At 47.1% G+C, this 14,454-nt stretch overlaps 1 protein-coding gene across 6 annotated transcripts in view; it reads left to right on the top strand.

The window, feature by feature from the left end:
• Window positions 1–14,454, top strand: part of TRIO (trio Rho guanine nucleotide exchange factor) — a 1,129,982-nt gene that overhangs the window by 1,039,721 nt on the left and 75,807 nt on the right. The window lies entirely within an intron of this gene.

The following is a 14,454-nucleotide window of genomic DNA, read 5'->3' as shown; positions in this document are numbered from 1 at the left end:
ATGCAGGGGGCTGTGTAATGTAAAGGGGTCCAGTGATGCAGGGGGCTGTGTAATGTAAAGGGGTCCAGTGATGCAGGGTGCTGTGTAATGTAAAGTGGTCCAGAGGTGCAGTTGTGGAGAGAGGGGTACACAGTAGTAACAAAAAGATATTGAAGGATGCAGAGGTATGCAGGGGGCACAGTGGGGTGTTTTTACATTTTAACGTGGGGGGTGCCATATATTGGATCCGCCCCGGGTGCCAAATGCTCTAGGTACGCCCCTGGCCTATAGGCTCCTGAGATGTGAATTCCGGTTCTGGAGAAAGAGAGGTGGGGGGAGGGGACAAAGAAAAATGGAGAGAAAGAAGAAGGGATAGAACGAACAAGAAAGATGGATAGGGAGAGAGAGAAAAGGGGAAGAAAGGAGAACAGAGAGCAAACAGGGTAAAAAATAGGGTTGTCCCGATACCGATACTAGTATCGGTATCGGGACAGATTCCGAGTTTTTTCGGCGGTACTCAGACGCCGATACCCCGCCCCGATACACAAATAGAATACTTGCCGCCGACCGCCGCCACCGAAGCCGCAATCCGCCGCGATCCGTTGCCATTCGCCGCATCCCCGCTGCCGCCGACTGTGTAATACGGGCGGGAACATTACAGCTTTGAATAGCTGTAATGATTCGCACCACGCATAGACACTCCCCCTCGCTCGGGTGAACTGTCCAATCCCGAGCGAGGGGGAGTGTCTATACGCAGTGCGGCGCCAATCATTACAGCGATTCAAAGTTGTAATGTTCCCGCCCGTATTACACAGTCGGCGGCAGAGGGGGATGCAGGTAAGCGTGACATGGCTGTATGGGGGGAGACGCTGGCTGTATGGGGGGAGACGCTGGCTGTATGGGGGGAGACGCTGGCTGTATGGGGGGAGACGCTGGCTGTATGGGGGGAGACGCTGGCTGTATGGGGGGAGACGCTGGCTGTATGGGGGGAGACGCTGGCTGTATGGGGGCAGACGCTGGCTGTATGGGGGGAGACGCTGGCTGTATGGGGGGAGACGCTGGCTGGATGGGGGGTGACGCTGGCTGGATGGGGGGTGACGCTGGCTGGATGGGGGGTGACGCTGGCTGGATGGGGGGTGACGCTGGCTGGATGGGGGGTGACGCTGGCTGCATGGGGGGTGACGCTGGCTGCATGGGGGGTGACGCTGGCTGCATGGGGGGTGACGCTGGCTGCATGGGGGGTGACGCTGGCTGCATGGGGGGTGACGCTGGCTGCATGGGGGGTGACGCTGGCTGCATGGGGGGTGACGCTGGCTGCATGGGGAGTGACAATGGCTGCATGGGGGGTGACAATGGCTGGGGGAATACATTGCTGGATGGGGGGTGACAATGGCTGCATGGGGGGAGACGCTGGCTGGTTGGGGGGAGATGCTGGCTGTATGGGGGGAGATGCTGGCTGTATGGGGGGAGACGCTGGCTGTATGGGGGGAGACGCTGGCTGTATGGGGGGAGACGCTGGCTGCATGGGGGGTGACGCTGGCTGCATGGGGGGTGACGCTGGCTGCATGGGGGGTGACGCTGGCTGCATGGGGGGTGACGCTGGCTGCATGGGGGGTGACGCGGGGGTGACAATGGCTGGGGGAATACATTGCTGGATGGGGGGTGACAATGGCTGCATGGGGAGTGACAATGGCTGCATGGGGGTGACAATGGCTGGGGGAATACATTGCTGGATGGGGGGTGACAATGGCTGCATGGGGGGAGACGCTGGCTGGTTGGGGGGAGACGCTGGCTGTATGGGGGGAGACGCTGGCTGGTTGGGGGGAGACGCTGGCTGTATGGGGGGAGACGCTGGCTGCATGGGGGGTGACGCTGGCTGTATGGGGGGTGACGCTGGCTGCATGGGGGGTGACGCTGGCTGCATGGGGGGTGACGCTGGCTGCATGGGGGGTGACGCTGGCTGCATGGGGGGTGATGCTGGCTGCATGGGGGGTGACGCTGGCTGCATGGGGGGTGACGCTGGCTGCATGGGGGGTGACGCTGGCTGCATGGGGGGTGACGCTGGGTGACGCTGGCTGCATGGGGGGTGACGCTGGCTGCATGGGGAGTGACGCTGGCTGCATGGGGGGTGACAATGGCTGCATGGGGAATACATTGCTGGATGGGGGGTGACAATGGCTGCATGGGGGGAGACAATGGCTGGTTGGGGGGAGACGCTGGCTGGATGGGGGGTGACGCTGGCTGGATGGGGGGTGACGCTGGCTGGATGGGGGGTGACAATGGCTGGATGGGGGGTGACAATGGCTGCATGGGGGGTGACAATGGCTGCATGGGGGGTGACAATGGCTGGGGAATACATTGCTGGATGGGGGGTGACAATGGCTGCATGGGGGGTGACGCTGGCTGGATGGGGGGTGACGCTGGCTGGATGGGGGGTGACGCTGGCTGGATGGGGGGTGACGCTGGCTGGATGGGGGGTGACGCTGGCTGGATGGGGGGTGACGCTGGCTGCATGGGGGGTGACGCTGGCTGCATGGGGGGTGACGCTGGCTGCATGGGGGGTGACAATGGCTGCATGGGGGGTGACAATGGCTGGGGGAATACATTGCTGGATGGGGGGTGACAATGGCTGCATGGGGGGTGACAATGGCTGCATCTGTGGGGGGACATGGCTGCATTTGGGGACACATTTTAAAAAAAGTATCGGTATTCGGTATCGGCGACTACTTGAAAAAAAGTATCGGTACTTGTACTCAGTCCTAAAAAAGTGGTATCGGGACAACCCTAGTAAAAAATATTTGAAAAATGTTATTGGGGGGGTGACACCATATTTTACCGCACCAGGTGACACCAACCCTAGTGACGCAACTGCTCAGACCATTAAACAAAATTCTCTGGTTTGATGAAACAAAGATTCAACTCATGGACTTGAGTGGCAAGCATCATGTCTGGAGGAAACCAAGCACCTGTAAAGATAATTATAAATCTGTCTTGCAAAGTGTCATTGTGCTTAAAGTGCTCTGAAATATGACTTCATAAGGTGCTCAAATAGAAAGTGCTTCATAGTTAACACAGTAGGTGAGGTTGAAAAAAGACCATCAAGTCCAACCTATGTGTGTGATTATATGTCAGTATTACATTGTATATGCCTGTATGTCGTGGTCATTCAGGTGCTTATCTCATATTTTTTTTTAACCACTTAAGACCCAGACCAAAATGCAATTTAAGGACCCGGCCAGGTTTTGCGATTCGGCATTGCGCGGTCGTGCGACGTTGCTCCCAAACAAAATTGGCGTCCTTTTTTTCCCACAAATAGAGCTTTCTTTTGGTGGTATTTGATCACCTCTGCGGTTTTTATTTTTTGCTCTATAAACAAAAATAGAGCGACAATTTTGAAAAAAAAATGCAATATTTTTTACTTTGCTATAATAAATATCCCCCAAAAATAGATAAAAAAAACTTTTTTTTTTCCTCAGTTTAGGGTGATACGTATTCTTCTACCAATTTTTGGTAAAAAAAATCGCAATAAGCGTGTATCGGTTGGTTTGCGCAAAATTTATAGCGTTTACAAAATAGGGGATAGTTTTATTGCATTTTTATTAATTTTTTTTTTTTTACTACTAATGGCGGCGATCAGCGTTTTTTTTCGTGACTGCGACATTATGGCGGATACTTCGGACAATTTTGAAAATAATTTGGGACAATTGTCATTTTCACAGCAAAGAATGCATTTGAAATGCATTGTTTACTGTGAAAATGACAGTTGCAGTTTGAGGTGTTAACCACAGGGGGCGCTGATGGGGTTATGTGTAACCTCATGTGTGTTTACAACTGTAGAGGGGTGTGGCTGTAGGTGTGACGTCATTGATTGTGTATCCCTATAAAAGGGATCACACGATCGATGCCGCCGCCACAGTGAAAAACAGGGAAGCTGTGTTTACACACAGCTCTTTCCGTTCTTTAGCTCCGGGGACTCCAGCGGCGATCGGTCGCGGGCGCGCGCCCGCGACCCATGGCTGGGTACTAGCACAGGACGTACCTGTATGTGCATGTGCCCAGCCGTGCCATTCTGCCGATGTAAATGTGCAGGAGGTGGTCCTTAAGTGGTTAAACTATTGATTGCCCCCTGCTGAAACCCCTGCCTGTGGAAGGGAATTCCACATCCTTGCCGCTCTTATGTCTTGTAAAAAAAAATGTTGTTTCTTATCATGAAAAAAACTAAGTTTTTCAAACTTCATTTTAAAAAACGACGTTGCCTACACACCATCATTTTTTTCAAAATGCTCTAGCAAAGCGTGGTTACGTATAGCACATACGACGGCACTCTGTTCCATTCAAGCTTGCGTCATAACTTGCTTCTGAGCATGCGCGGGTTTAAAAACGTTGTTTTAGCCCACACACGGTCATTTTTTATGACACAAAAAACGACATTTTGAAAAAAGACAAAAAACAACGTTTTCATCACAAAAAACGATCGTGTGTACACGGCATTACAGTAAAGAACCCTCTACGCAGTTTAAGGTTAAACCTCTCTTCTTCTCATAATGAGTGGCCACGTGTCTTTAGGGTGTGCGCACATCACGGGCCCCCGGCGAGATGGCCTACCAGGATGGGGCACACGTGCTACGCGGAGTTCCCAGTTCTGGGCCCTCATGGCCCGGAGCAACTGAAGCTGCAAAGGGGCCCCAGTGACTTACTGGGTCCCCACATTCTATGAAGGAGATCCCAAGCGAGTTATGCTGTTCGGTGGGGAGTCGGTCTGAGGTGAGCCCGGAGGCAGGTGATCCAACAGGGCTTAGACAATCCATCGGGGATCTGGTGACTGGACACTGAGAAGTTGTACGCTGCAACTTGTCAGTCGGTGACCCCAAAACCAAGAAGTCTACCTGAGGGAGATTCAGGCAAAATTATATTCATTGAGAGGATTCGCTCTATTGTCTACGTTCCTGAGTAGAGGGCCTGTGGTAGAGGTTCCACTACTAATTCTAATACTATTAGAGCCAAGTCGGTGGCAGAGACTTGTTCCTTCTCAAAAGTCCTGAGTGATACTCTGGCTGCCAGGTCGGTGTGAGAGGCCTGTCCAGGTACACTATACCCACTCCGGCTGGAGTGGCGACGTGAGTTAAAGTCCCATTGGAGGCAGGACTGCTTCCGTTATCCATAGGCCTGAATCTGCAAATTCTCCTTTACCAATCTCTATCTACCTCAAGTTGACTGTTTGCCGTGTTGGGCAAGTAATAAAAGCACAGAAAACGACATCCCGCTGTTTGGACATTCCGTCACTGCTCATCATCTTCCCTAGGCACATCACAGAGGTAACATAACATGCCGTCCCAAATCTAACCAGCGGCTCCTGAGGGGGGAGCGCTACAAGTATAAAGCATACCTCCCAACTTTTTGAGATGGGAATGAGGGACACCTATTTGCAAAAGTATGTAGGTATAGGACACACACCCTGCGCTATTCCTTTATATTGGCTTTTGAAATTTACAAATGCAGCAATTTAAAAATTGGATGAAAGGTTTAGCACTTGGAAAACATTTTTAGAAAGATGAATAGTGCATTTTATATACAACTGTATAGATCAGACCAAAATGAAGGACAAATGAGGGGGAAAGAGGGATATTGTTCCAAATTAGGGTTGCCACCTTTTCTTCAAGCCAAACCCGAACACTTTTGCGGCACACAGCAATTTCTTTGTATCTGTTCCAGTCAGATGTATATAAATGATTGCATAACGGCTGTAGGTGGAGATAGAAATACATATATTGAGACGGCTCGACCTCATTATGTAGGTGGAGCAGAGTAAGGTACTCTAGATGACAGAGTAGGTGGGGTAGCTGACAGGGGGCAAGGGGGTAGCTGACAGAGGGAAGGGGGTAGCTGACAATGGGGGAGGGGGTAGCTGACAGGGGGAAGGGGGTAGCTGACAGAGGGGGTGGCTTACAGTGACAGGCAGGTGGAAGAGCAGATGACAGAGAGACCTCACCTCAGTCAGGAGACACACAGACAGGGAGCGCCAGGCAGGGAGGTGGGACTCCGGGCGGCTGCGGTCACCCACAGTGACCTCCACATGTGACCAGTCACCAGCTCCACCAGGCCAATCACAAACCCCCATGAACGCCGCCCGCACCCACCAGGCCAATCACAAACCCCCATGAACGCCGCCCGCACATGACTAATCAAGGAGGTGTGATTACTGTGTGTAAAACGAAACTGGATTGGTGCTGAGGAGTTTTAGACAAAGTATCACTGCTCTCTATTGGCTAACTGCCCTCTAGTGGCTCTCTGTACATCAGAGAACCAGCAAACAACAGCAAAAACTAAACTAAACTGAAGGCACATTATATGATTGGTTTTTATTTCTTTTTAATCATTTTTAAAAGGAATCAGTTAACTATTATGTCTCTATACCCGGTAAACAGTCATTTCAGCTAAAAAAATGTTTCCTTTAGTGACCCTTTAACCACTTGCTTACTGGGCACATAAACCCCCTTCGTTCCCAGGCAAAATCTCAGCGTCCGGCACTGTGTCGCTTTAACTGACAATTGCGCGGTCGTGCGACGTGGCTCCCAAACAAAATTGGCGTCCTTTTTTCCCCCACAAATAGAGCTTTCTTTTGGTGGTATTTGATCACCTCTGCGGTTTTTATTTTTTGCGCTATAAACAAAAAAAGAGCGACAATTTAAAAAAAATATATATTTTTTTTTACTTGTTGCTATAATAAATATCCCAATTTTTTTTTTAAAAAACTCTTTTTTTTCTCAGTTAAGGCCGATACGTATTTTTCGACGTATTTTTGTAAAAAAAAAAAAAAAAATCGCAATAAGCGACTGGTTTGCGCAAAAGTTATAGCGCCTACAAAATGGGGAACAGAATTATGATTTTTTTTATGATTTTTTTTTTTACTAGTAATGGCGGCGATCTGCGATTTTTATTGGGACTGGGATATTGCGGCGGACGTATCGGACACTTTTGACACAAATTTGGCGCCATTCACATTTATACAGCGATCAGTGCTATAAAAATGCACGAATTACTGTATAAATGTGACTGGCAGTGAAGGGGTTAACACTAGGGGGTGAGGAAGGGGTTAACTGTGTAGCCTGGGTGTGTTATAACTGTGTGGGGGGAGGGGGGTGACTGGGGGAGGTGACCGATGCTGTGTCTCTATGTACAAGAGACACAGATCGGTCTCCTCTCTCCCTGACAGGACGTGGAGCTCTGTGTTTACACACAGAGCTCCACGTCCCTACTGTCACCTGCCGTGTCACCGACGATTGCGTGTACCCGGCGGACATCGCGGCCGCCAGGTACACGCATCGGGTCTTCGGCGATGCGCCGGGACAGTTTTTACCCGCCGCGCGCCACCCAGTGGCGCGCGCGGGTAATGCACATAAAAGGCCGTGTTTAAACGGCCACTTGGCACTTGAGAGCTGCGCTGCGGACGTATTTTGTCTATAGCGCGGATCTCAAGTGGTTAATGAAACTACAGTATTCATTAGTATTTTCCTACAGTGAACTACCGTATGTGTGCGCACAGCACCATCTAGTGTTTGTACTTGGTTTTACTGCATGTTTTTAGCTTTAAAGGGGTTGTAAGAGCATTTTTTTTTTTTCATAATAAGCATCCTTTACCTGCAGATATTCCTCTTTTCACTTCCTCATTGTTTGTTTTTGCTCAGAAGTTGCTCTATTTCTTCTCGGTTTTGTTCACTTCCTGCTTGTCTGATTGTTACTCACCACCGTGAAGGGAGGCTTTACTGCGACGGTCAGTGATTTGCTCGCCCCCTCCTGGGAACTACATCTGTGTGTCAGAACGCTCTCTACGTGTTAGAGACTTCAAGGAGGTGTGAATTACTGGGCGTGCCGCAATGCATACTGGGAAATGTAGTTGTTACATGAACGAGCGCCGCAAACCAGGAAGTGAATATGAGAGAACAGAAACTATAACGCTGGAGGTGATATAGATGAAGGAATTTAGTAGGCATTTACTCGTTTTTTAACAGAATCATTACACTATTCTGTCTGTCTACCTTGCAGACATTAATTTTAGGCAACATTTTTTTTCCCTTTACAACTCCTTTACCTGCTTGCCGACCAGCCACCGCAGTTATACGGCGGCAGGTCGGCTCTGCTGGGCGAGAGCACGTAGCTATATGTCACCTCGCCCAGCAGCCAATAGGGGCGCTCCCCCGCTCGTGTAAACACACAGCTCCCGGTCCTGTCAGGGAGAGAAATGCTGATCTTCTGTTCATACATTGTATGAACAGAAGATCAGTCATTTCCCCATGTCAGTCCACCCCCCCACTCCTACAGTTAGAACACACCCATGGAACATACTTAACCCCTTCCCCGCCCCCTAGTGTTAACCCCTTCACTGCCAGTGGCATTTTTATAGTAATCAATGCATTTTTATAGCACTGATCGCTATAAAAATGCCAATGGTCCCAAAAATGTGTCAAAATTGCCCAAAGTGTCCGCCATAATGTCGTAGTACCGAAAAAAAATCGCTGATTGCCGCCATTACTAGTAAAAAAAATATTAATAAAAATGCCATAAAAATACCCCCTATTTTGTAAACGCTATAACTTTTGCGCAAACCAATCAATAAACGCTTATTGCGATTTTTTTTTAACGAAAAATATGTAGAAGAATACGTATCGGCCTAAACTGAGGGAAACATTTTTTTATATATATATATATATATATATATATATATATATATATATATAAATATATATATATTTTGGGGGTATATTTATTATAGCAAAAAGTAAAAAAAAAAAAATTTTTTCAAAATTGTTGCTCTATTTTTGTTTATAGCTCAAAAACTGAAAACCGCAGAGGTGATCAAATACCATCAAAAGAAAGCTCTATTTGTGGGGGATAAAGGAAGCCAATTTTGTTTTGGAGCCTCGTCGCACAACCGTGCAATTGTCAGTTAAAGCGACGCAGTGCCGAATCGCAAAAAGTGCTCTGGTCTTTGACCAGCAATATGGTCCGGGGGTTAAGTGGTTAAACAAGTGAGTGCGATGTTTCCACTATGCAAGCCTCCCCCTTCTATTTCTATACATGGTGGATGTGGCATGAGGAGTTTAGGCCAGGAGCAAATTGCTGGTGGAGTGGTTAAGCGAGAGGTGCTGTGTATCATCCTGAAAAGACCTAGGAGGGGAATATCCGCAAGCCTGGGAGACTTTTTGTTACTGAAAAGCACAAAGTCAAAAAAATCCGGTGAGTGACACTGGGCACAGAGCAATGCATGCAGCACTATGATGCAGGAATAGCAGTACAGAAGCACTTTCTATTCGAGCACCTTATGAAGTAAAATTTTGGAGCACTTTAAGCACAATTATACTTTGCAAGACAGATATATAAGTATATTTACATTTTTTTGTGTGTTTTAATTTTCTTGGATTGCATTGGGGCATTTGTTTTGTGGATTTGCACAAAGTATTCATTTGCCCATTCAAGCTATATATTGTGTTTGTGGCAGCATGATAGGGACAGCGATGTGAATAGCGATTTACACTTGGGGGATGTAAAGGTTTACAATCACTTCAAAGTGATTGTAAAGTCTTTTTTTTCCCCCTAAAAAATAACAAATGTGTTATACCTCCCTACTCTGTTGCAGTGGATTTGCACAGAGCAGCCCAGATCCTCCTCTTCTCGTGTTCCACTTTGGCTCTTCTGGCCCCTCCCTCCTGTTCCGTGCCCCCACAGCTATGGGGGCACTCAAACTGTGTCACAGCTCCTTGTGTCCATTCAGACACGGAGCCCTGACCCTGCTCCCTCTCTCCCCTGATTGGCTAGCTGACTTTGATTGTGTCTCAGCCGATCAAGAGGGAAGTAATCTTGGACGCCGGAGGCACTCGTGGACATTGCTGGACAGAGAGGGACCTCGGGTAAGTGTTAGGGGGGCTGGGGTGCTGCTGCACACAGACAGCTTTTTATCTTAAAGGGTTTGTAAAGGATTTTTTTTTTTATCTTAATAGCTTCCTTTACCTTAACCACTTCCATACCCCGCCATAAGGAAATGACGGCGGCAGGAACCCCTTGCCGATCCGGGTGGACGTCATATGACGTCCTGTGTTCCCAGCGATCTAGGGCGCGGGCGCCGTCCCGCGGCAGCGCTCGTGACCCGGCGCGGGTGCCCGGCGCCCGCGATTGCCGCCGGATGCCCGCGATTGTCGGTAATCACGGCAGGAGTGTGGATCTGTGTGTGTAAACACACAGATCCACCTCCTGTCAGCGGTGAGGAGACCAATGTGTGTTCCCAGTACAGAGGAACACACATCGGTCTCCTCCCCTTGAGAGTCCCCTGCCCCCTATAGTTTGAACACACCTTAGGGAACATATCAACCCCCCCTAGTGGTTAACCCCTTCCCTGCCAGTCAAATTTACACAGTAATCAATGCATATTTATAGCAAATGGATGGATAGAATGGATAGAAAACTGGCTGAAAGACAGAATTCAGAGAGTCGTGGTTAATGATTCTTACTCTGAATGGTCCAAGGTTATCAGTGGTGTACCCCAAGGTTCAGTGTTGGGACCCTTACTTTTTAATATATTTATAAATGATATTGGGTCTGAGATCAAAAGTAACCTTTCTGTCTTTGCAGATGACACCAAGCTATGCAGTGGAATAACGTCCTTGCAGGATGTCACCAATTTACAAGCCGACCTCAATGCTCTGTCTAATTGGGCGACTAAGTGGCAGATGAGGTTTATTGTTGATAAATGTAAAGTTATGCACTTAGGGAATAAGAATATGCATGCATCATACATGCTAGGGGGAGTACAACTGGGGGGGATCTGTAGTGGAGAAGGATCTGGGGGTTTTAGTTGATCATAAGCTCAATAATGGCATGCAATGCCAAGCTGCGGTTTCCAAAGCGAGCAAAGTCCTTTCTTGTATTAAGAGAGGTATGGACTCCAGAGACAGAGATATAATTTTGCCCCTGTACAAATCATTAGTAAGACCTCATCTGGAATATGCAGTTTAGTTTTGGGCACCAGTTCTCAAAAAGGATATCGGAGAACTGGAGAAAGTGCAGAGAAGGGCAACCAAACTGATAAGAGGCATGGAGGAGCTCAGCTATGAGGAAAGATTAGAGGAACTGAATTTATTCTCTCTTGAGAAGAGGAGAATAAGGGGGGATATGATCAACATGTACAAATATATAAGAGGTCCATACAGTGAACTTGGTGTTGAGTTATTCTCTTTACGGTCAACACTGAGGACAAGGGGGCACTCTTTACGTCTAGAGGAAAAGAGATTTCACCTCCAAATACGGAAAGGTTTTTTCACAGTAAGAGCTGTGAAAATGTGGAACAGACTCCCTCCAGAGGTGGTTCTGGCCAGCTCAGTAGATTGTTTTAAGAGAGGCCTGGATACTTTCCTAAATGTACATAAAATAACTGAGTACTAAGATTTGTAGGTAAAGTTGATCCAGGGTAAATCCGATTGCCTCTCGGGGGATCAGGAAGGAATTTTTTTCCCTGCTGTAGCAAATTGGATCATGCTCTGCTGGGGTTTTTTGCTTTCCTCTGGATCAACTGTGGGTATGGAGTTGGGTGTATAGGAGTGTACTGTGTTTTTTATTTTTATTTTTATTTTTTTGTGGTTGAACTGGATGGACTTGTGTCTTTTTTCAACCTGACTAACTATGTAACTATGTATAAATGTGAATGGTCCCAAAAACGTGTCAAAAGTGTCCGATGTGTTCGCCGCAATGTCACGGTCACAGTAAAAAATCGCCGCCAATACTAGTAAAAAAAAGTAATAAAAATGCCATAAATCTATCACCTATTTTGTAGACGCTATAACTTTTGCGCAAACCAATCAATATACGATTATTGCGATTTTTTTTTTTTTTACCAAAAATATGTAGAAGAATACGTATCGGTCTAAACTGAGGAAAAATAATGTTTTTTAAAAAAAATTGTGATATTTTTTTTTTTAATTGTCGCTCTTCTTTTGTTTATAGCCCAAAAAATAAAAAACGCAGAGATGATCAAATACCACCAAACGAAAGCTCTATTTGTGGGGGGGGGGGGGGGAAAAAAAAGATTTAGTTTGGGTACAGTGTTGCATGACCATGCAATTGTCATTCAAATTGCAACAGCACTGAAAACTAAAAATTGGTCTGGGCAGGATGGAGGTGAAAATGCCCTGTATGGAAGGGGTTAATGCAGTGCTGTTTTCATGTCCTCATTGTTAGTTTTTGCTCTCAAGTTGCTGTAATTCTTCTCTGATCTCCACACTTCCTGGTTGTCTGTTTCCTGATGACCACAGTGCTGGGAGCTTTCTCTCTGTGGTCACTAACTTCAAGGAGGTGTGATTACTGTGTGTCTAGTTTCTAGTTTTGTTTTCCAAACCATCACTGCTCTATGGCTCTGTATGCTCTGTAAGGCAGAGAGGCAGGAAACAACATGCACAAACGAAACTAGAAACTACAGGTACATTATATGATTGATTTTTATAAATTTTTAATCGTTTTTAAAAGGAATCAGTTAACTATTATGTCTCTATACCATGTAAACAGTCATTTCAGCAAAAAAAAAATTTATTTACAACCCCTTTAATGCATAGAATGCATTAGGATAAAAAAAACCTTCTGGCTGTTGCAGAAGAATTGCATTCTTTCCTTACTTTTGCTCAGAAGTCTGTTCATGCTCCTGGAGAAAGTTGAAATGGATCATTTTTGAAGAGGCCAGGTATATTTTTATAACGTAATTCAGTGTATTATCCAGGGGGATTCAACAGAAAGTAAGGATATCTCACCATTGCAAACATTGACAATAGCACAACCTGGCAGAGGATATAATCTTCTCCACTGTACACATAAAAGTGCTTTTCTTGCTATGTGTGTCCCTGTTGGAGTTCTTGCAAGGGGATTTTAGAGTGGGATTTCTTTTTTTATTTTTAGTTATTTTTTTTTGCATTGTTGAATTGGTTTCTGAAGTGTGGTATTCTACATTCCTCCCTCTTTGTTGTCTGTACACCTATCCCTACTGTGTTTTTTTTTTTCACTTTATATTAATGTCAGCAAAGTGCTGACATTAATATACTGACTCCTATTGTCTTGCATTAAAGTAGTCCTGGGTTTAAATTATTCCTGCATAGTGTCTGCAAGTTCTCCCTATATTTGTTTAAGTTACCCTAAGGTACTGCAACAGTGCAAAAAACTTTCCTGTAGTGTGATGGGTTTTTCCTTGTTAGGTACATCTGGTGTTTATAGTAGGCAATTTTGATCATAGGCTCCTACAAAGGAAGGGACTAATCTTAATGTTTAAATGTTGTCTGTAATGCATTTCAAAGCAAGGTTGTAGGCTACTATTGCCTGACTCCCTGGAGCAGAAATGGTAAGAAGAAAAGTGCATTGTGCTCTGCAAGTGTGCACTACTCTGAAACTGATAATGCTCTGGTATTAAAGCGGAGTTCCACCCAAAAGTGGAACTTCCATTTTTAGCACTCCTCACCCCCTTGCATGCCACATTTGACATGTAATTGTTTTGGGGAGAGGGAGTGGGGGCTTCGGTAGGAGTGGGACTTCCTGTCCCACTTCCTACTTCCACCTGGGCCGCCTAGGCGGCGACTCCTCTCGCCTTAGGCGGCCTCTTCCTCTAGGCGATCTCCTGGGACACATGATCCCAGGAGATTGCCTGTCCACTCCTAGAGAGCAGCGCGACTCGCGCATGTGCAGGGAGTGTCCGGCCGTGAAGCCGAAAGCTGTCACGGCCGGGTGCCCACAGTGGGAATGGAGGCGAAGGGGGAGGAGAGGAGCAACATTCCGTGCGGCCGCATTGCAGGTACGTGTCTGTTTATTAAAAGTCAGCAGCTACACCTTTTATAGCTGCTGACTTTTAATAAACATAAAAAGGCTGGAACTCTGCTTTAAGACAGACAGTCTTGATAAATGCATCTGTAGTCACATTTCTTAAAAATAAAAAACTCACTTTAAAGGTGAACCTTTCCTTTACCCATGTTGGATAAAGGAATATTTGCTGGAAGCACTGGGGCTCAGTATACAAAGGGCCCACTGTCCGAAGATTCTTGCTGCCGGTCAAGGGATTTGTTTTAGGAAGAGCTACCCACCCTCCCTCCCGTTGCGTGCACTTTGTGGGGAACTTGTTATTAAAGCGGAGGTTCACCCAAAAGTGAACCCCCGCTTTTTGGAACCCTCCCCCCCTCCGGTGTCACATTTGACACCTTTCAGGGGGAGGGGGTACAAATACCTGTATAAAACAGGTATTTGCACCACTTCCGGGTATAGACTCCCGCAGGAGTCACGCCCCTCTGCGTCACCCCCCATTGTGTTCTGGAAAACACTAGGCTCCCAGAACACAACGGGAACCATTGGGAATTGCACAGCGCGACTCGCGCATGCGTAGTAGGGAACCGGGCAGTGAAGCAGCAGCGCTTCACTTCTCGATTCCCTTACAGAGGATGGCAGAGGGGGTAAAAGACC

This window comes from Rana temporaria, chromosome 5 (genome assembly GCF_905171775.1).
Source record: "Rana temporaria chromosome 5, aRanTem1.1, whole genome shotgun sequence".
In the NCBI taxonomy this organism is placed as follows: domain Eukaryota; kingdom Metazoa; phylum Chordata; class Amphibia; order Anura; family Ranidae; genus Rana; species Rana temporaria.
This window is presented reverse-complemented; position numbering and strand designations above follow the sequence as displayed.